Source organism: Neofelis nebulosa, chromosome 18, assembly GCF_028018385.1.
Source record: "Neofelis nebulosa isolate mNeoNeb1 chromosome 18, mNeoNeb1.pri, whole genome shotgun sequence".
NCBI classification, from domain to species: Eukaryota; Metazoa; Chordata; class Mammalia; order Carnivora; family Felidae; genus Neofelis; species Neofelis nebulosa.
Genome location: NC_080799.1, coordinates 33,342,731 through 33,362,734, shown reverse-complemented (window position 1 = coordinate 33,362,734; position 20,004 = coordinate 33,342,731). Strand labels below are relative to the sequence as shown.

Below are 20,004 nucleotides of genomic sequence, written 5' to 3'. Positions count from 1 at the left end.
GCCCCTCCCCAGCTTGTGTTTTCTCTCTCTCTCTCTCTCTCTAAGTAAATAAACTTTAAAAAATAATAATAACTCCCACTTTGCAGATGAGGAAGCTGAGGCCCAGGCAGAGTCACCTAGCTGATGAGAAGCACCAGCAGGGAGAGTCCAGCCTCTCCCGTGTCCTACCCCATGGCAGTATCCAGTCATGGAGACCACACGCCAGTGGGACCGGGGTGGGGGGTCCCAGTGGACACCCCCAGCCCAGCTTTGGTCTCTCATGGTGTCCTGACCCAAGGCAGCTGGGCTCCAGAGCTCGTGCCCGGGACCACACGGGTCAGCATGGTAACTGGCTGCTGACTCAGGTCTCTCCCGGAGACGATGCCTTCCTTGGGGCCAGGGACCCAACCTGTTGGCCACAGGGGCTCCAGTGTCAGCTCTGGGCCTAGCACAAAGAGGGCAAGCAAGCTTTAGATCAAGGAACAACTGACCTCAAAGCGTCAGTGTTTTCCTCTGGAAAATGGGAAGAGCTCAGTAAGTTAGTATATGTCACATGCTTGGCACACAGTAGGGCCTCAGGAGGAAATGGGGACTGATGATTATCAGTGATCAGCCCTTTGCCTTAAGAGGCATTTGACCTATCCTCTTCTGTCACATTTCCCTCCAAGTTGCTATGAGAAATACTATCCCCTAGGGGTCCCTCGGCCCAGAGTAAACCCAGAGAACCCCTACGCCAACACACACACACACACAGCCTTCCTGGCCTCTTCTTGAGCACTGTCCTCCAGGCTTCTGGAATTAGAGCCCAGTGAGGGAGAAGGGACTTGAGTCACAAACCAGTGGGTCAAAGTCCTGTGCAGTGGCTGCAAATGAGGACCCCCTCCTCCCTTCCTCCCTGCAAAGTGGGGGCAGGAGATAGGGGTGCACCTGGGAGACAAGGAATCGAGGATTCTGCCTGGCTCACTCCCTCTGGCTGGGGTCCCTGGGACCCCCTTGATGGCATGAGAAGGGCCCACTGGGTTGGGTGATATATTTTCTGAGTGTGACACATGTCGGCCAACAGAGGACAGCAAATACATTTTTTATGATCCTGGGAGGCTCTCGATCCCATCACAGTTACTCGAAAAGAGGCTGGGCAGTGGAAGGGGACAAGTCATGTCTCAGTTATTTGGATCCTGTCTGGGCAAGAGGGGACACTTGCATGATGATCAGGGGGTTCCTGGACAAGGGCTGCAGGTGGGGAAGATTTCAGGAGGGGCTGAGCTGTAGGGGAGGGTCCCCCTTACGGCTGGAACCTTATGTAGCTTATGGAGTGGGGTGTCACCCCAGGGGCCAGATCTTTGCCGGGTGGAGAGGGGACCGTCAATGCCCCACCTCCAATTTCCAGAACATCTCCCAGAGCCAGTGGCCAGCGGCTGTGAAAACAGCAACAGAGTGCATTGGAACAGGGAGGGCGGAAAACACAACTTTATTTTTTGGCCGGAAAGTGGGTTGGTATTTGGGGAGTTCTTGGGAACAGAGCTTGTCTGTCCAGTTTCAAACCTGGGGCTTCCAAGGGACTCCGGTCATCCCCAAGCAGGTTCGGGGCCACCAAGAGGTGGCCACCAGGGCTGGGAACCAGTCTGGACGCTGCTCCTACTTGTGCAGTTTGCGCATGGGGGGTGGGGGGGGGGACGAAGAAAATTGGGAGGACCGGCTAAAAGCTCCTGCTGGCGCTGTCACTGAGTGTTCCCAAAAGAGGCTAGCAGATCTGGGGGCGAGTCTGAATCTCAAGTAGATGTGTCCCCATTCAGGCACCCTGCACCCCAGCTGAGGGATCCCTGGAGCGCATGTGGAGGACGCCCGCCCGCCCCCAGGAGGGAGGCCCAGCCCAGGCTCCCTCCTCCGGCCCACGGGGTGTTGGAAGTGGGGATCTCCCCCTCCCCCGAGCCCCCCCCCCCCCCAGTTTGGAGAACCCCAGGCTCTGCCCCCACAGGTCGAGGTTGACGTCGCCGCCGCATTTCTAGGAATGCCCCTATCCGCTGACTATATTTGGCGAGGGTTTCTAGGAAGGCACCCCCCCACCACCACCCCGGCCCCCGCCCCAGCCCCCACCCGGGCAGGCGGGCGCGCGCCGCTTCCAGGCTCTCGCCCTCTCTCCCGGGCCGGGGAGGAGCCGCCCCGCCTGGGCCGCCGCCGCCTCCCCAGCGCCGCCAACCCCGGGCCGGCCCAGCCCCCGCCCCGGGCCGGCCATAGGGCGTGGGGGGGGGGGGAGCGGGGGAGGGGGGGCCGGGCCGGGGGGGGGGGGGGCGGGGGCGCGGCTTTGTGGCGGCAGCGGACCGTGGAGGCCGGGTGCAGCCCCGTCGGCTCCGTGCTCTCGGCAGAAAAGGATTTTCTACGCCCCCCGCCCATCACTTGGATCTTGTCTGGGGAGGGGTGGGATCTTTTTCTGGAAGTCTCCCCCCCCCCACCCCCCGCGGTGAAGGATTTGAGGCTGGGCTCCAATCGAGGCGGAGGCTGCAGGGCCCGCGGGCGCCCCCCGCCCCGCGCACGCCTCTCGGGAGCCCAGGAAGGCGCAGCCCCGGGGGGCCCCCTGCGCCCCCGGAGGAGGTAGCGGCGGTGAGTCTACCCTCTTGCCTGCACGGCACCCTCCCCCGCGCCAGGGCAGGGGCCGCGGCAGGTGGGTGCCCAGGCCCCCGGGCCGGAGGGGTGCGGGGTGGCCGCCTGGCGGTGGGGGGGGGGGGCGTGCGGAGGGGGGACGCGAGCCGGGAGGTGGTGGCGGGGGCAGCGCCGGGCTCTCCGGGGACCCGGCGCTAGACGCTCGTCTGGGCTGCGATCCGCCGCCGCTGCCGCCCCCCGAGGCGGCGGGGCTGGGCCACCTCCCCCAGCCCCCTCCCCGGCTCCCGAGAGGGGCGTGTTAGGAGAGAAGGTGGGATGGGGCGAGGCAGCTCCCCGCTCCCCCGATGCCGGGGCTGGGAAATTAATGGGCGTTTGGAGAGGCGGCCACCCCGCCCCCACCCCGGAAAGCCCGTGCGGGAAACTGACTCGCTGCGTGACCCCGATATCAATGCCGCGCGGAGAGCAGGCCGCCCGCCCGCCGGTCCGCGCCCGCCGCGCCCTGCCACTCCACGTGCGCCCCGGGCCGCGCGGGCTCGGGCCGGGCCCTGGGGACCAACGGAGAAGCAGGAAGGACGGTCCCCAGAGAGTTACCACCTCCCCGAAGTAAAGTTGGCGGCTCCCCCCTTCCTTCCGAGGAGCAGGCGGCCATAGCACGTTGGCTTAGCTTCTGATGGGCAGGCGCAAGGAGGGGGGGGAGGGTTAGGGGAAAACTAGGTTCCGGGGTGCAGATCCGGGTGCCAGGGCCCGAGACCACACCGTGTTGCTCTGGCAAAAGTTAGGGGGGAAAAAAGGCATTTTGATTTGGGGATGGGGGGGAGTGGCCTTTCTGCTTTCTCTCGCTTCCAATCCCCACCGTGGGGAGCGTTGGAATGTGCCGCTCAGATCCTCTGAGGACACATCCATATTTATAATTTATTTTTAGGAGAAGTTGTGAAAAAGGAGGGGGGTGCAAGTGGGGAGAAAAGGTGGGGGGGTGGCCTTGTCAGAACCCGGAGGCTAATTGAGCTATTAAGGTGGAAATCATTTCCCCCAATCCGGGCAAGCAGCAAATTTGACTTTAATGAAGGACAATTAGGAGCATAAATAACTAAACTTTAGCTGGATATGGGGGGTGGGGTGGGGAACGTATGCGGCACCAGGGGCACTTGTGCTTCGCTGAGGGACATTTTGGGCGCCCAGCGTCTTTCCTGGGAAGCTTTCAGGCCTTACAGTGGGGCTGGGAAGCAGAAGAAGGAGAAGATACCCCCAAGGGGCAGGCAGATACCCTCCCCCATCCCTCCCACCACGGTGCTGGCTTTTCCATGAGATCAACTGTCATCCCTGCAGGAAAACCCAGGATTCCTTTAATTATCCAGGATTCTCCAAAATCCTGCCTCAGAGGCAGCCTGCCCCAGTGCTGTGAGCTGTGGAGGGGAACACATTTCTTTGGAACCGTTTCGGAGGCTGTGGTCCCAGAATCGGGGTTTTGAGGGCGAGATGAGTTTATGTTTTATCCAACTGGCCCACAAAGTCCCGCTTTTGGGGTCATTCTAAACATCGAGGGATTCGGGCCCAGCAGCCCGTGGAGAGAGCCAGCCAAGAGCTAACACCTCCAAGCTGCACGTCTAAAAGCTGATTGGAGAAAAGGGGGGAGGTTTGCTACTTTTGGTAAAAGTGAAAGGCTGTACGGTGGGGGTGGGTTGAATATTCTGTGTGTGCGTGTGTGTGTTCTCAGTTTGTTGAACCTGCTATGTTTTTAAGGGCCTCTTGCCTTGGGAGGCCAGAGAGATAAGGGAATTGTACAGTTGTTGTTTTTTTCCCCCCTGTGGTTTAGTAAGATGTTGTAGGATTTGAAGGGACTGAGTGGCATTCCCGTCATGTCAAAGTGTTTGTTTGACACCCCAGAATCACACTGGGAATGGTAATTACATTAGATTTGTCTTCAAATTTGTCAAAGGAGCAACCTTCTGCCTGCTCCCACCGGCAGTCACAGGATTTCTTTGCCACCTCGCTCTAAGCCATTTTATAAGAAACTCAGGACACTGGGTTCCCAGGAGCTCTGCAAGGCAGGGGAGGTGGGGGCACCCATACCCTTCCCAGAACGCTGACCTTATTACGTCGTATTAATTTACACACACAGCCCTGCCCTCCAGCCGTGACCTATACAGACACCCACATACCTTAAGTTTATTTACTTGCAAACCTGGATTTCAATCAGGTGTCCACTGCACAGAATAGCCAAGTGAGCTGTTCCTGAAGAACTTTGGAACACAAGGTTCTTGCTAGAGGATTCTGTGTTTAATAGACACGACACATGTACACACAGATGACATTTGCGCTGCTGGGGGCCTTGGCAAAAACTGTCCTTTACTCCCCGGGCTCTTTCTCTTTGTTATGGGACACGATGAAACAGCACAAAATCCAGGAGCCCAGAATTGCAGCGTGGCTCAATGATGGGCAGTTGTCACGTTGTGACATAAATTGTGTTTGTGCTTTGCTGAATTGTCACCGCCCTGGCCGCACCAGAGAGCTGTCAGATCCTATTTGCTTTGCTAAATAAGGATCTCTCGCCAAATTAGCCTTTAATGATACTTCCACAAATAGGGTGTTTTACGTGAATTAACGAGGCCGGAATCGGGAACGTGGCCCCAAGATACTGAGCCATTGAACTGGGCGGGGAAGCCGTATGTTAACACTGCTGGATTGCGAAGTGCTGCGGGGAACCAGGCGGACTTGCGAGCTGCGTGTGGAGCTGGTCGGCTGTCAGGCGAGCACTTGTGAGAGAGAGCACAGCCCTTGCTTCCACGAAGCCCTCTGAAACCGAGCCTGTAACGCTGAATACATTTAGCGAACTCTGCCCCCCCCACTCCCCCACCGAGTCTGGAAACAGGCAAAGTAGTATGGTGGAGAGATTATAAATCAGGACTTTGCAGTGAGAGGTCCTCAGTGATTCGGCAGAGAATCACAGCTTCTTTTCATATTCCCACCACCCTCCCCTCTCCCTGCCCTCCCTGCAGCAATAAGAAAAAAAAAAAAAAAAAAGGAACGTGTAACCACTGAATATGCTGAATGCATTTTGGCTTTTCTCCTTTGGCCCGTCTGTGTGAAATTTCATGAAGCGGCTGCTATCCCCCCCCCCCCCCACCCCACCAAGAAGTGTGGGTTTAGAAGGGAAAAAAAATAGCAACTTTGAAATTAGTTCTTCGCAATATACAAGCAGAGCCCATCGCCTAGGGACAAAAAGTTTTCGAAGGGGGTGGAAATGTATAGCTAGCTAGGGGTGAGGTATTTAGAGGGGGTAGTGTGACGAATATTTCCTTAAGAATGAAACGTGTTTGTGATGCCAACCAGTCCCTGTGAGGGACCACTCCCTCTGTTTCTCCCTTCCCAGTACCCCAGTACCGCTCCCCAAAAACACACGCGTGCACGCGCACACACACACACACACACACACACTCTTTATATTAAGAACAGAAAGAAGAATCTTGCCAGCTAAAGGTATGGCTTTCTAGAAGTGGATCGGTGCACCCTCTTTTCATTGGGATCGGAGAATAAATACAGCTCTTAGGGGCATGAGGATAAAAATGAGCCTGATGAAAGTTGAGGCAAACTCAGGTCCTTAGACTCGTTTGCCAGCCCCGAGGTGCCTACGCCAACAAAAGAAAATGGTGTTGATCAGAATTCACGTAAGCCGGAATTTTCTCTCTTGCCCGGCATCAGGATGATGTAAAAGGCTTCTTTGCGGCTTGTGCATGGAACGGGGTGCAAAGAAACCCTGAAACACGACGCAAACGTGAGCTAAACAACCAGAGACTCTTCGGGCCCCGTAGCCACGCGGGCTTTTACAAGCAAAAGGGTGGATGTGGTGGAGAGTTTGGAAGGACTGAACTTTGGGGGCCCTCCCGTCACCCTGAGCACCCCCTGGGGCTCTCTTCAGAGCAGCCTTACCTCGCATCTTCAGTTATAGGGGGCACGTCAGTGTTTACAGAACCCTCAGGTTTCTGATTTTACATCATCTTCCTTTTATAACACATCTGCATTTAAGGAACCACAAGGCCAGTTTGTGTCCCTGAATGGCCACGCCACTCCACAAAAGGGAGACAGACCTACAAAACGTGTACATCGCTGTCACAAGAAAGCCACGGGGAAAAAAGCCACGGGAAGAGGGGGGCAGGGGGGGGGAGGGGGGCAAACTGAGCCTTTTCTCCGGGATCTGGCCTCCGCAGGGAAGGGAGTCGGCATCTACCTTCAGTCTTCAGCCAGCCGGGCAGCGCGGTGTTCTCAGAGGCGTGTGGAAAACTAGGCTTTCTTGTTGGAATCGTGCGTGAGATCAGTGCTCAGGCCTGTTGGCATCTCTGCCCAAGACAGCGTGGACCGCTGCCAGCCCAGGCCTGACCGTGGCCCTAGAGGCACCGCTGGAGCCCACACGAGCCCCAAGACAGGTGTCCGGGGGTCTCTGCTCCCAGGACCCAGCCGGCAGCATTTCTTGGCTACAAGAGGGGTGTGTGGCTCCTGAAGGACTCCCCAGAGACTCTCAGGGCTCACCAGCCGTTGCCACGTGGTCCGTGCTGAGGGCAGTACCTCACTTCACTAAGCCCGGCCTCCCAGATGCTCAAAGGGAAATAGAGGAGGCCGCCCTATGGGCTTGGGGCAAATCCGCCTGGGCGAGAGCAGAGAGAGCGGACGTGAGTCTAGAAGGTTCAGGGGCAGAGCTGTGCTTCTGCAGGCCAGCAGGAAGTCTTCTCCACTCTCCACTTGGGATGGGCCCGGGGGGCACGGCGCGGGGCCAGCAGCCCAGAGAGAACTGGGTGGGCATCCCCAGGGAGAACACACCGAAAGGAAGCCCGCTCAGGCAAGGTACACCCAGCCCTGAGTCACCAGTCCCACGGGACTCCCATTTGGCCCCAGCAACCGGACTCCAGGCCACCAGAAGGCCTCGTGGGCTCCTGATTGTCTCTTGGGATGGCATTAAAAGGTCCAGACCAGGCACTTGTAGGCCAGGCCATATTTAGCCTCGGGTTCACCCAGAGAATATTTTAGGTGCTGCTTGAAAGAAGAGATCCGGCCGGGTTGCCAGCAGTCACATGGCGAGTGTAGAATCGCGCCCTTGCAGGCCTGGCCCAGACGGCTGGGTGCTCACCAGCACAGATGCCCAGGGTCCCCGCCAGGGCTCCGGGGCCACACGGCAGGTGCCAAGGAGACAGCGAGCGCCCAGGGAGCTGGTTCTGTGTCAGGAAGGCTTTGCGTCCCGTTTTCGTTCTGATGGTGATAAGGTGGCCTCCATTGACAGAGCTCCCAGAGGCTGTTTTCAGCCCCTCTCTTGTCTAGATGGCCCAGTGTGATATGCCAGCCTGCGAGAGCAGCCTTCTCCTCCTTGGGTGTCAGCTTAACCTCCTCCTTGGGTGGAGAGTTTAACCCTTTCAGGGTTAACCCTTTCAGCCAGGAGTGCTGGCTGGCAGGGGGGGGTCGGGTTGGGTGGCCCACCTGCAGAGACCTTGAAGGCCACAGGCCCCAGGGCAGCCACTGCCCTGGACTTCCCAGTCCTCACTCACTAGCGGCCAGACCTGAGAGGTGGCATCCCGGATCTTAGCAGGCATTCTCCCCGCCTTGTGTCCCATCAGTGATGACCAGCAGGCTCCCCTCCCCAAGCCTTCAACCTGCAGTTGGTTGGAAACAGCTGCTCCCTTCCCGCATGTTTCCTTGCAGGTTCCCAAGTTGACCACCTTTCCCACAGTCCCCGCGAGGAGGTATTGACGGATCCATGGTTTCCTTAGATCAGTAACGAGAGTGGGGAGTAATCAACCATTCGGGGTCTTGGAGAGACGTCACGGGCGAGTCGTGGGAGTCACCTGGTGTCAGGGGACGAGCCTCATGACCCGCGCTGGGATTCCAGATCTTGGTTTTCCGGGCACAGAGGAGGCGCGTCGGTCTCGAAGCCGCCGCACACAGACACATTTAGCCAATTACCAGCCAATAATCGTCAGCCTTTGGGGGAGCCTGGGTGGAGCCGCCGCATACCGTGAAAGCTTTGGCTTGTATAAAATTTGCTCTAACTTTGTACGTTTCTTCCTTTTTAGTTTTGGCTCTTGGTGCTCCGGGAGCCACCACTTCCTGCCCAGCTGGTTCGTTACCGCAGGGAAAATGAGGGACTTTTGGGGGCAGATGTGTTTCTATTCCACTATCATAATGCCCCTAAAAATCCTTATTGCTCTTGCAGTATTCCTCAGGGCCCCTGGGCCGGCTGGGAAGACGGCAGCTCTGAGTTCCTCCAGCACCCAAAGGAAGAGAGAAAGACGCCCCCCCCCCCCGCAATTCTCCCCAGACACCTCCTTCTCTACTCACAGCGCTCAGAACTGGTCACTGCCACGAGCGAGAAAAAGGCGCCACGCACAGACATTGGTTGCTAAACATGCTTTTTATCTCCACGGGCAGAGGGCTGGAAGTCAGACCCGGGAAACAGGGCAGCCGTGGGGACTGTCAGCCTTGGCCTTTGCTCTGGGGGTTCCTGGCGGGGAAGTTGGGAAAGTGGAAAAGAAACAGGCATTACCTGTTTGACCAGGCGAATGAGGCGAAAATTTCACGTTCAGCCTGGCCCTGGGCCTCTGGGATCTTCACCTTGGCACGGGGCCCTGGCCGGTCCTGGCTTTCTCCCCAGCTCCCCGAGACACGTCACTTTCCCACTCTCTGCCTCGGTTTCCCCATCTGCCAAGGGAGGGCAACACCCCAGGATCTGGCCTCAAGGGGTTCTTGGTTGTACCCAGTGCTATGCGCTCAAGTGCAGTACAAGTCCCGAAGGTGCTTTGAAAATGGGGGAGTTGAGGCATTAACCATGGAAGGTGTTAGTACTAATATTTACTGAACACGCGCCTTATATGCTGAGACGACCCAGACATGGAGGAGAGACCACAGCCCAACAGTGAGCACAGGTTTCTGGAATCAGCCTGCCTGCACTTTGTGACCCCTGCTGTGCCCCCCTCCCCCAGGCAAATGACTCAACCTCTCCGCGCTGCCATTTCCTCCCACGTGAAACCCACCCCTCGGAATAGCGATCTCCCGAGTCTGATGCACAGATCTACTCAATAATTTTAAGCGGCACCCGGCTAAGGATGTACGTTTCTCTCATAGGTATTTCTTTGTACAGCTCATTTCTATTTACACTAAGCAGTTGGTTTGCAATTTGGGGCACGGGGAGAAGGGCCCTTTGTGGTACACGGTTGACTGAGCCTGGGGCAGAAGTCAAGGTGGAGCGGGGTGGGTTCCCAATTCAAATCTGGGGAGGGGTCCGCCTGTGACAGTCTGGATGTCACATGTCTTCCCTTCTCGGGGGTGCCCGACCCCTTCCCTGCTTGCCAACACAGAGACCTCTGCCCCTAGCCACGCAGAGCTCTGATGTGTCTCTCATCTTGGGGTCGTGACGACCCATGACCTCACCAGGCAACCTGTCGGCCTCAGTTTCTCGGCGACATGGGGACAATAATGAACCCTCTGTCTCAGATAGAGGAGTTCACAGGGCTCCATGGGGCAGCTACCATGGTTCACCAATAGCCCCATGAGACAGGCAGGGGCCACAGCAGTGCCTTCAGCCTGGAGGGACACTCCTTCGACAGGCCACCCCATGCCAGGCCTGGGCGCCAGCTCCCTGCCTCCCCCCCGCCCCCCCCACACCCCGGACGGGTGGCTTTACAGGGAAACAGCGGGCGCTCGGCCCCAGCAGGCAGGGGCGGACTCTGGTTTCACTTTCTGCTGTGTCATGGGGTGGGGGGTGGCATCGGGGCCCAGCTGGCCAGCTGGGGCAGGCACCGAGAGCCTGGCGGCCAGCTGCCGGCCCAGCTGCCAGAGCACAGCCCACGCCCCTGCCCTGCAGGCTGCCAGGATGGGGGCTGGGCCCGCAGGCACCCCTTCTGTGCCTCTCTCCTGCTCAGGGGGGAGACCCCCAGGTGAGAAAAGCCAGGAGTGCCTTTAGCTAGGGACTTCCCCCAAACAAGTTCTTGAGCCACTCAGTCTCGAGGTTCTGAGAACTGCAGCTGCTCATTCTGGATCAGAGCGCCCCGGCTGGACACCGGCTTCCTGCCTCCTGTCGCTGGGCACGTGTCTGTTGAGGGCCTACTGTGTGCTAAGCACTGTGCTGGGTCCCAGAGGCACAGCCGGGAGCCCGACAGCCCCTGTCCCCATGGGGCTCCCAGCTGAGTTGGGAGGCACAGGTGGGAGAGTAAGCAAAGAAATTATCCCATATGGGGGGGGGGGGGACGTTTCACACTGTGTGTGTGGCGTCAGCATCTGAGAGAAGGGGCGTGCATACACGCGTGTGTACTCAGATGTGTGTGTGTCAGTAATGTGTGTGTCAGTAATGTGTCCTGGGACACAAAAGCAAGATTATGACCCGAACCGAAGTCAGAAAATTGACTGCCCGAGCCACCCAGGTGCCCCTGATCCAAACCTATTTAAATGACACCTTCCAGGAAAGCAGGTCGTGGGTGGTGCGGGGCCAGCCCTGACGGCCCCTGAAGGGGGTGCGGATGTGCTTCTGGTTGCTCCCCTCCCCGTCCCAAACCCGTGTGCCAACGCTCTGTAGCAGAGCGCCTTCAACAGCTTCTGGCGGGGAGCTCAGCCGCGGCACAAATATTTAGAGACGTGGGGGGCCTGGGTTCCTGAGCATCTGTTACTGGGGAAGACGCAGAGTTCAGTTGAAAAAAATACTCGGGTTCTAGTTCTGGGCAGGTTCAAGTCCCAGCTGGGGACCAGGGGGCACCGTTTCCTGGATTGTTAAATGAGAGGGTTTGGATGTGTGGATTAAAGGTCCTTTTTCCTCTGTTATTACAGGTCTTTTATACCCTCAAAGCTCAAATTATAAATATTACTAAGAAGCAAGGAATCATCTCAAAAGCCTTTTTAAAATGTTTTTTTTTTTTTTTAATATTTATTTATTTTTGAGAGAGAGAGCGAGCAAGCGAGCAGGGGAGGGTCAGAGAGGGAGACACAGAATCCGAAGCAGGCTCTGGGCTCCGAGCTGTCAGCACAGAGCCCGATGCCGGGCTCAAACTCACCAACCGTGAGATCAAGACCTGAGCCCAAGTCTAACGCTTAACCGACGGAGCCACCCAGGCACATCTCAAAAGCCTTTAAGATATTTATGACAATGATAAACATATGTTTTCGCCAACTGTTTTCACAGGCATTATCTCCATTGCTGCAGATAACCCTGTAAAGGAGGAGTTAGCAGCTTCCTTTTCTAAATAACATAACCACCCATGTATATGGGCTTTATATATACGAGGCACTTTACACATATGAAGTCATTTTAGTTGCCCAAGCAACATGAAAAGGAGGCACAACTGTCCGCAGCTTGCCGATGAGGAAATGCTTAGAGGAACTGACCTGTCCAAGGTCACACACCCAGCAGGTGATGAGCTGGGGTTCAAGCCTGGCTCTCCCATCCCGGGACCCGCAAACTTTGTCTCTAAAGGGCCAGACACTAAATATTTTCAGCTTTGCAGGCCTCGTGGTCTGTGTCCCAGCTACTCCACTCAGCCATTAGGACAAAAAAACCAGACGTGGACGATACAGAACAGACGTGCCTGGGTGTTCCAATAAAACTTTATTTACAAAAACAGACATGAGCTGAACTTGGTCCACAGGCTGCGATCAGCCCGTCTCTGTTTCAGACTCGAAACCTGCCTTCGGGTTCGGCCCTGGCAACATTTCTTTCCCACCTTCTCTCCCTACCTGTGCGGCTGCTAAGAGTTACGTTTTCGGTCAGAGACCCCTGGCTCTGGAGAGACTGAGTCGGCCTCTCGTTTCTTGAGGGAATCACAAAGCTCTTGGAATTTACAACTGCTAGGAATTATTAGTGACTGCCATAACAGAACACCCGGGGGGGGGGGGGCTTTTAAAATTGTGATTTTAATAGCTGTGACTGAGTAACTTTTGAAGAGGAAAGTGTTAGAGTTTTAGAAAGACACCTCAGCGGGGCACTGTGGCTGTGGAAGGAACTTCTCCTCAGAGAAGATCGTTTTCTGAAGTCTGTACGACTGGGAAATAGAATGAAAAACATCTTAAGGCACGAGAAGGTGACTGAAAGGAAGACGGCCACTTGCGCGTGCACAGGGAGAGGGTGCAGGAGAGAGAGAGTTCCTTCTTATCACCCAAAAATTTAGCATCTGCCACCACCACACACACCCCCGCCGCCCCCCCCCCCCCCCCCCCAGCATCCTGAGCAATCACTCATGTACTTTCTTCTCTGTCGATGGCCTGTTCTGGACATTTCCTATCAATCACACACGGCGTGACGCTTTGCGACTGGCTTCTTTCGTTTAGCATCGCGCTCTCAAGGTCCGTCCACGCGGCAGCACTTCATTCCTTTTTGTGGCCCAGTGCTATCCACGTTTTATTCACCCACCTGCCAGCTGACGGGCATCTGGATCGTTCATACGTTTTGGCTGTTAGGGATAACGCAGCTTGCCACACGTGCATGGGTGTGCCCTGTCACGGTCACTTCTCTTCCGCGTTATACCTACAGGTGGCATTTTCCGGGTTACGTGGAAGATGCGCGGTTAGCCTTTTAAGGAGTATATACTCAAAGGAAGGAAAATGCTGTAAGGAGCACCCCGGGCCCACCATCCAGGGCCACCAAGTACCAACCTTCGCCAGTTCTGATTCATCTGCCTCCCATCCTGCCCCCCACCCCCCCGCCCCGTGACTCTCTGAAGAGTTCCAAAGCCAATTCAAGTGCTGACTTGAGGTTGCTCCCTTGGCTGAGAGGTCGGCGCTTGTCTTTTGTCCCAGACCAACAGAGCCTCCTACACCCACATCCTTGTGTGGACGGAAGTGGGGAGAATGTGCGGACTGGGGCACGGTCCCTAGTGGGTCGACGTGGGGTGGAAAGGAAGCAGCTCCTGAGAAAAGCAGGACTGGCTACATAGTTGGCACAGGGAAAATGTGGAGCCCTTGGTTCACAAAGTATTAAGAAGTTCAAGATGACAACATCGGAGCATTAAAGCAAACATAGGCCTTGTGCAACCGTCTGTGTCACGTCCCCAGGAGGCCAGCGAAAGGGTGCCCAGGCAGAATGAGTTCATCAGACACGGGAAGTTAGAGCCTTGGTGCCTAGGAGAGACCTAAGCACCCCTCACCTCCAAGGCTTGGGACGTTTCCAAGGAAAGTTGGGTCTCCCACGTGGGAGACAGTGGCACGTGGGACAGAGTTCAAGCCTATTCCATTGGAATCTCCAAAAATAAGATGACCCCAGTTGACTTGTGGGTTATAAGTACTTAAAAAAAAAGAATTAGCCATTGGCCTTAAGCCTTCCTCCCTAAGAGCCTGCAGTTGTTTTATTTAAGCCACGCCATTTTGTCCTGGACCCTGAGTGTCCCCTGATCTCACAGTGGGTGACGGGGCTTCCGGCTGAAGAACAGAGGCCCCCTGGTTAGCAAACAGTCCAGCGCAGCGGCAGGACCCGGGATGCCCTTTCGAGGTAGGTGGCCATGGCGGACACCGGCAGCCAATCATGGCGCCCCAGACCCTCTCAGCTCCAAAGAGCTCCACCGACCAAATGAACCGGATTTCCCGCGCTCGCGTCTCAACCCAGGAACGTATCAGCTTTACTCAAGACCGCGAGAGATTCGAAGCCCCCAAGGGTGTGTTTGGGTGATGCCCAGCGAGGCCCTCATGCCACCAGGGCCCTGTCACGGAGGGTATACCACACGGCTGGGAAGGGGGGCCAGGGGACGAGAGAGGGACTCCTTGAGGAAAGAACAGGTAAGGACCTTGCACCTCCTCCGGCGGCACGTGCAGTAAGTGAACGTTCACCCACGCACTCCGTTCTCCACCTACACCTTCACCTGTGGGTCAAGCAATGCCCCTCTCAACACACGGGCGGCTCCTATAGGGGCAGGAGAGGCCATCGCAAACCAAAGGTGAAAAAAAAAAATTTTTTTTTTTTTAATTTGATCAGAGTAACATAATGGCAGTAGCCAAAAAGACCTACGACAGGTCTGAGTAAATCCCGCAGGCAGCTTTGGGGCTAGGGGACAGAGGAGTGGATCTCAAAGCGTCTGACCCAGGATTGAGGCAATTCTCGGCAGAGTCAAGGTAGGAGCAGCACAGCCAGCAGATGTCTCCGGAGGGGTTGGGTGCCCCCGGGGGGGGGGGGGTTGTTGTTGTTATTTGTGGGTCTTGTGTTTCTTGGGGTTTTTTGTTTGTTTTTTATTTTTTGTTTTTTGCAAGCACCTGCTTCCCGCCTTCTGCCAACAGACCGGACGCCATGTGCAAATATGGCCGAAGGTGGCCGTCACCCATCCTTCAACTGTAGTAATTGGGCCAAACATGGGCACGTGACCAAATATGGCCAATCACGGCGGCCCACTTCTGTGCCTGACCACCAGCGGTCCGCGTGGGGTCATGGGACCCAAGCGAGGCCAGACAAGGCTCCTCCTACCTGGACCTGGAGGGAAAGTTGCCTCATCCCCACTCTCTGGCGTCCAGAGATACCCGCGATCGCAGAGACTGAAGTTAATAAGCTGCAAGAGGGAGACATGAGCGAGGGGGTGGGATGGGGAGGACGGAAAGAGTCCGGCGCTAATTTCTGACCCCAGAGCCTGACGGGTCCCGGATCCGGGAGCAGCTCAGCGTTGCCCTTTTTCCATCGCAGCTGCCAGAGTAGCGAATCTCCGATTGTACCTCAGATCAGTTCCGGTGTTTGTGCGGCCCAGAGCATCCCCACTCGGGACGTGGGGACTGTTCCCTTGGTGGATTGTGTGAAACCGACAGGGGTGGGTTATCCTCGGAACTCATTCCCCCCACCCCCCCAGGTGTGCCTGCTGTACTTGAGAATACGACAACCCCCAGGCACGTCTCGAGGCACCGCCACAACGCACCGGTTAGTTTCCCACTGGATCAGAGCTACGTCCTTGGACTTGAAGTCACACCCTTTTCCTGCTCGCCTCGGTCTCCCCAACCTCGCCTCCAACACACACCCACTGCTCCTCCCCACCCTGCCCTGCTCTCCGCCATGGGCCGGGCAGGCAGCTTATCCTGGCCAAGCTCCGATGCCTGCCATGTTGTTTGTGGTGATCTGTTTAGGGCTGTCCCCTCCCCCCACCTCTTGAGCCTGGGGACCCTGGACATCTTTGGGCCCCCAGCTGCGGGCACACAGTAGGCAGGCAGAAAGCCTGGGAGGAAGGGAGGTGGGGAAGGAAACTTGAGGGGAGAAAGGGCAGTTCATTCCTATTCGTTGTGGTCCAACCACTGGGTCACAGGTGGGGCCAAGTTCTGTGCTTCTTTCCTCTGCCAGATACTCTCCCTTCAGGTGGACACACAGCTCCTGCCCACATCGCCTTCAGGGCTCTACTCCAGTGTCACCTCCCCGTGCCCCAGCCCCCTTCTGGACACTTGTCTTCCTTCCATGTTTTCTTGTTCTCCTTGGCCCCCTCCACCACCACGGGTCTTTCTCTATGTTCCATTTATCTTACATACTATCCCTCCCACCTCAGGGATGTGTACCGGCTCCAGGAGGTCAGGCATCTTTGTTCTCCACTGTCCCCTCACCACCTAGACCCGGGCCTGTCACCAAGGACATGCTCAAGAAATACCCGTGCTGTGAATGAACGAATCTTTTGTGTTCCCCCTAAACACACAGGCCAGGCTTTCTTTCTTTCTTTCTTTGTTTCTTTCTTTGTTTCTTTCTTTCTTTTTAAGTTTATTTATGTATTTTGAGAGAGAGAGAGAAAGAGAAAGAGAACATGAACAGGGGAGGCAGAGAGAGAGAGAATCCCAAGCAGGCTCTTCACGGCCAGCGCAGAGCCCGACGCAGGGCTCGAACCCATGAACCCTGAAAGCATGACCAGAGCCGAAATCAAGAGTCAGACACTTAACCTACTGAGCCACCCAGGCGCCCCCAAACTTGTTTCTTAAAATACCTCTGTGCTTCCTTCATGCATTTTAGAGGCGTTAGAAAAGCAGGCGTGGTGTTAGTTCCCTAGGGCTGCCGTAACAAATGACCACAAACCAAGAGGCTTAAAATGATAGAAATGGAGTCTTTCACAGTCCTGGAGGCTAGGAGTCCAAAGTCTGGCAGGGTCACATCCCCCCCCCCCCCCCCCCCCCGCCCCAGAGCTTCAGGGGAAAATCTGTACCTTGCCTCTCCCAGCTTCTGGTGGCTCCCATCGTCCTCGGCCGATAGCCCCATCATTCCAATCTCTGCCTCCGTCTTCAGGCTTTCTAACTCTGTGTCTGTCTCCGCTTCTTTCTTTAAGGAGGCACATAGTACTCATCTGGATAATCCAGCATAAACTCATCTCCAGATCCTTGACTTAAACACCTCTTTTGCCACACAAGGTAATGTTCATAGGTTCCGGTGACTGGGAGGGTAGACGTATCCGGTATCTCTCTGGGACCCACCATGCAGCCCACCACAGATTATTTGCATTAAGAAGCCAGAGAAGCAAGGATCCCCACCACTACTCCATTGGCCTGCCAGAAATGTAAGGAAAGAGTATTACCCTTTTATATTGTGCCTGAGTGTGGACTTCATCTTATTCAGTTGTTTAATGTTTGTTTATTTTTGAGAGAGAGAAAGAGGGCAAGCAGCGGAGGGGCAGCAAGAGAGGGAGATGCAGAATTTGAAGCAGGCTCCACGCTCTGAGCTGTCTGCGCAGAGCCCGACGTGGGGCTCGAACTCACAAACTGCGAGATCATGACCTGAGCGGAAGTCTGACGCTTAACTGAGCCACCCAGGCGCCCCTGGACACCGTTTTAAATACACTATGTTATGTCATTGCCCCAAATTGTAAAAATAATACCATGCTCATGGCAAGAAAAATAGTACAGAAGAGAAAAATGTGGGAAATGAAGGACCCCCTTGGCCATTTCCCTTTAATTTCCCTTTCTAAAAAGTAGCCACTGTATGCAGTTTGCATAATCTCCATACATTTTCAAGCCATGTTCAAGTGAATTTTTTTTTTTTTTTTTTTTTTTTTTTTTTTGCTCATAACGTCGAGAGAGCCAGGGGCGTTCCAATGTATCTTGAAGAGGTGACAGCCCAGACCCACCCCATTCTTTCTAATGACTTCTAGCATTGCACCATACGTAACCTGTCCCCTACCGGCCAGCATTTCACTTAACGGCAGGATTTTGCCATTATAACATACACTCTCTTTGGCACGGGTCTAAGTACACTCCTAGGATACATTCCTAGAAGCGGGATTTCTCAGTCCAGAGCATATGTGCATTTCTAATTCCGACAGCCGCTGTCCGGTGCCCATCCACAGCACATGCGCGGGGTGCCTGTTTCCGCACCCTCACCCGCCCCATCAAGGGCACAGTCCGTTAGGGGAAGCAAGTCGCAAGTGAGGTACGCGGGCTTCCCACGTGGCCCCGGGTGAGGTGGACGTGGCCCCTGAGCTTTCCGGGATGATAACCTGTTCAGAGTTCTCATCAGCTTGGGTTTTATAAACAAAGGCAGAGTCTGGGGAGGGGAGCCAGAACCGTGCAGGGAGAAGCGTTGTGCAGCTCAGTATTTATTTCTTTAGTGCAGTTAGAACTTAAATATGGTCAAAACATATTCTTCTTTTAATTTACACAAACAAATATGTTCCCTGGCTGACACCTCCGGTGCCAAGTTTCTAGGAGAAATGAAATTCTGCTGTGAGATTATAAACCAACCACTTGGGAGAAGATGGGAACAGAAAAGCCCCTGCAAGTTTGCTTTTCACGTCCAGAACTGGCTGCTGAGAGGTGTCTCTTTCTGTGTTCGCTGCAGATAAGCCCGCCAGTAATTTTAGCGAATGAGCCGTGGCACACATAAAGGCCAGAGGATGGAAACGCTCCGGGTTTTGATAAAAAAGCAGTTCTGGCTCGGCTCCCTCCTGCTGGTCGCGCGAAGACCTATCCGGAGAAGGGCTGATGAATTGAGGAACAAGAAACGAGGCCAACGTGAGTCTCCTTTCAAGCGCTGTGCTAATATGAAACCAAACAACTTGAAATTGTTCCAAGAGGGGATTAAAGCAACATGTTATTTTGAGTGATTGCTTAATTTATTGAGCTGCGGCTAGATCTGTAATGAAATACAGCCCTTGCAACTGATAACGTCCTGCTGCAATTGAACTTCTACAATTAAGGAATGTTTTCCAGGAGGTCCTGTGGAACCGCTTAGAACTTTTCGTCTTGGTGGCAGGGTGCTGCTGAGCGCTCACTTTCATGGCAAGTTTGTTTCGTTTTGTTTTTTTAAAGAGCGACAGGCCGATGTTAACAAGGAAAATAAACGGGCATTTTACTGAATGCCTTGTGTGCACCGTGAGCTTAATATACGTGATCTCTAGGGGCGCCTGGGTGGCTTAGTCGATTAAGCATCTGACTCCTGATTTCGGCTGAGGTCATGATCTCATGTTTTGTGAAATTGAGCCCCGTGTCGGGCTCTGCGCTGACAGTGTGGAGCCTGCTTGAGATTCTCCCTCCTTCTCTCTACCCCTCCCCTGCTCGCTTGCGTGCGCACGCGCTCTCTCTCAAAATAAATAAACATTTTTTTTTTTTTAAGTTTAAAAATCCACACATTCCCAGCCTGGGTTGCATCAGCAATTAGTTCAATGTGGCTCGCGGCTGCCACATTGGACAGCATCGATAGAGACCATTCTGAGTACTGCAGAAAGCTCTAGTGGTGGGTGTTCTTCCCAAGATTCCAAGGGCACAAGCTGGGAGTACCACGGTTCGGACCCAAGCTAATGATCTTCGAAGGCAACACTATTCCATCATTGCCCCTGACTTCCTCCTTCTCTTCCTTTGGCCAAGGAGGGTGAGCTAAAGTAGTGATTTGAATCTTGGCTGCACGTTAAGATTACCTGCACTAGGGGTGGCTAGGTGTTTGAGCGTCTGACTCTTGATTTTGGCTCGGGTCATGATTCCAGGGTCGTGAGATCGAGCCCCGTGTCGGGCTCCCAGCTGAGTGTGGATCCTGCTTGGGATTCTTCCTCTCTCTCTCTCTCTCTCTCTCTCTCTGCCCCTCCCCTGCTCTCTTTCTAAAAAATAAAAAAATATATTATTTTTTTAATTACCTGGACTGGTTTATGGATCAGAGGTTTCCAGCCCCAGGTATTCCGACTTAAATGTGACCGGGAGGGGTTTTTATAAGTCTCCAAACGATTCAAGTGTGCAGGCAGGACTGAAAGCAGCTAGGTGAGGGGATCCACAAAGGGATGGTGGACAGAGCTGGTTCATCTCCCGTGAGAACGTGGCCCCTGGTGGACTTGGACGTGGGCTCCCCTGAACCACCTCTAAATACCCTCCTCAAAGAGAGCTCGGGTTCATGTCTGAGGGGAAAGATTTCAGCGTCCTGCTCAAGGGGAGACACAACAGAGATCTCCACTTTTAGAAGCAGGCTCTGTCACACTGTCATGAAAGAAAGGAGTGGTGAATGTAAGATCAGAGAGACAGAGTAAAACTCCTGTAGCCCCAGATTTG

General features: G+C 55.0%; 1 long non-coding RNA gene across 5 annotated transcripts; it reads left to right on the top strand.

Annotated features, from left to right (window-relative positions):
* The first annotated feature begins 2,282 nt into the window (after nt 1–2,282).
* LOC131500782 (uncharacterized) lies at nt 2,283–18,828 on the top strand. 5 transcript variants are annotated; one of them, XR_009256459.1, is made up of 3 exons: nt 2,283–2,577; nt 13,938–14,345; nt 16,806–18,828. It is a non-coding gene; the product is annotated as an uncharacterized LOC131500782 (long non-coding RNA). The 5 variants fall into 5 exon arrangements; XR_009256457.1 differs by lacking the exon at nt 13,938–14,345; XR_009256460.1 differs by lacking the exon at nt 2,283–2,577 and having other exon boundaries at nt 12,757–14,310.
* Nucleotides 18,829–20,004: the final 1,176 nt, after the last annotated feature.